Source organism: Alosa pseudoharengus, unplaced genomic scaffold (genome assembly GCF_046254945.1).
Source record: "Alosa pseudoharengus isolate Yale_2024_CS ecotype anadromous, Long Island Sound unplaced genomic scaffold, YU_APseudo_1.1 YU_APseudo_1.1_scf_3, whole genome shotgun sequence".
In the NCBI taxonomy this organism is placed as follows: Eukaryota; Metazoa; Chordata; class Actinopteri; order Clupeiformes; family Clupeidae; genus Alosa; species Alosa pseudoharengus.
This window is the reverse complement of record NW_027468718.1, coordinates 1,655,272-1,657,771: the sequence shown is the minus strand read 5'-3', so window position 1 is coordinate 1,657,771 and position 2,500 is coordinate 1,655,272. Positions and strand designations below refer to the sequence as shown.

The following is a 2,500-nucleotide window of genomic DNA, read 5'->3' as shown; positions in this document are numbered from 1 at the left end:
CACAATCCCCATTACCCACAATCCTCATCAACAACACAGGTACTACACTTCCCAGAGTTTATTGCAGTCTCACCAGTGCTACACTATAGAGAGCCAAAGTCATGCCCGTCTTTCGAAAAAATATGACCGCAAGTCAAAGAAGAGATAACAATTATTTTTTGGTCCCGTTTGAATTGTGCCATGAATTTCACATATGACTTGTGTGAATTTAAATGATAATTTTAACACATCAAGAAAGTACTGTTGTTCGATAGACTGCAAAAGTTACGTTAGGTTTTGTGTGAATCCGCTCAGTGTACTACATCCCTCGTCTCGAATGATATACGTCACCAACATAGTGAAACAATACGACTAGCTGTTATGTTAACGGTAACATCTTGCTGCCAGCTATGTCATTTAACAGTATCTTATGTACAGTCTATGGACGAATACAACTTACCTGATGTGTTTAATCCTCTGACTGTCGGTCCATTGGGGGCATAGCTGGCGGTCCGCTGGCGGGTTGTAGACAAATTGCCCAATATTTTGCCGCTATTGATCTAAAATCTTTTTAATTTGTTCAGTTATACTCCATATATCATTTTATTAACTTTTCTTAATATTTATGACAAGTTACATTTAAAGTCAAGTCAAGTCAGTTTTATTTGTATAGCGCATTTAACGTGCACATAGTGCAACCCAAAGCGCTCCACATATAAGACATTGTCAATGACACATAGACAACAAAGACAATAGCGGACGGAGCGGCGTAGTCGCCAGCGTACCCGTGACATCAAGACAGAACTACATTTAAGAAATAACAAACACAGATGCCGGACGGAGCGGCATAGTCGCCAGCGTTCCCGTGACACTAAGACATACAAGACAGACAACACAGCAAATTGAAAATAAATAAATAAAATAATAATAATCATGTTAAAATTAGTCCAATTTCCAACCGGCTGAAAAAGTCCAAGGGCAATGATGACCCGCGTGAAACTGCCAATGCAAGACCAACAAAGTTCACTGACCAACTCAGAGAATTTACTGGCAGTCTGGAGAGCAGACCACCGGAAGAACAACAGTCTGAAGTCATGATGTGCGATCTTGATCAGCAGCTCGGTGGCTTTAAAAAGGACCGTTTGTTGCTTCATGGCTCCCGACATCGCCATCAGAGCTCCCCACCTCAGCACTCAATCCAGACTGCAGGCACCCAGCGTCAGAGGCTACCGTTAATGGGCAGCTCGCAGGTCAGCCGCAGCTCGGTGGTCGTGGCAGCTGCAGATCTCTCGCAGAGTAGGCCCATTTGCCCTGAGCAATCTTTCCGTCCAGACGAGTCCAGACAGAGGATATGTGCAGCGTCAGATGGAAGAGGGACGGCTAGTCAAGGCAAGCTCATCAGCCCAGTCGAATAACGTTACCGTTAGTTATCAGCCAGAAAAAAGGACCAAGAATAACACAAAACGATCGAAAATAACGATTAAAGAGATGGTGGTCCAACGGCGGACCACAAGTGGCACGTCACCGGCGGCATACCACCAGCGGTCCGCTATCTGCCAATCTGATTTTGCTATCTGGGAAGTATCAGCCTGTAAAGACTCATTCTAAATACTCCTGTTCATGTAACTCATGAAACTTAGTTCAGGGTTTACTGTGTTCAATACTAACAAAAAATAGAGAGGAATAAATATGTTTTGATAAGCTGCTGAACTTAAACAATGAATCCATTACAACAAGGATTTACCACTAGCTATCTAGCAGGACAGGCTACGGTTATAAGACTTGGATTTACCACTAGCTATCTAGCAGGACAGGCTAGCATTATAAGACAGGCTAGCGTTATAAGACTGGGATTTACCACTAACTATCTAGCAGGACAGGCTAGCGTTATAAGACTAGCTAGCATTATAAGAGAGGTTTTAAGCTTGGTGGTGCATGTGCGCTAGCCAGCAGCTGACACTAACACTCCTAGCTTAGCTGTGCTTGTGGAACGTTGGTAAACCTCACTCCCCGACGCCTCAAGAGTGCTGCTGTCATGCGAGCCAGTAGCCTGGGCTATTGGCTCAATTGTTAGCGTGCTCGCCTCCCGATCCGAGGTGCTGCTGTTCGCGGGTTCGAGTCCGGGCGTGTGCAGGGCTGAAGCGCAGGTTCAACACAACGCAGGTTACATTGGTGCCGTGACCCGGATCGGGAGTGAGGTTTAGGGGGGTGAGTGTAACGGATGCCAGCTAGCTTAGCTGTGCTTGTGGAACGTTGGTAAACCTCACTCCCCGCTGCTAATGACTAGCCTGCTGCTACCAGGTAGCTAATGACTAGCCTGCTGCTACCACGTAGCTAATGACTAGCCTGCTGCTACCAGATAGCTAATGACTAGCCTGCTATTACCAGATAGCTAATGGCAAATGGCATAACCACAAGCATGACCACATTACCCACACCCCCCTTCAGCATGACCACAAGACCAAATTACCCACAAACGCTTCAGCATGACCTCATTACCCACAACCCCCTTTAACATGAC

At 45.7% G+C, this 2,500-nt stretch overlaps 1 protein-coding gene across 1 annotated transcript in view; it reads left to right on the top strand.

Annotated features, from left to right (window-relative positions):
* LOC143099530 (interleukin-1 receptor type 2-like) overlaps positions 1-2,500 on the top strand; it is a 29,091-nt gene that overhangs the window by 21,070 nt on the left and 5,521 nt on the right. The window lies entirely within an intron of this gene.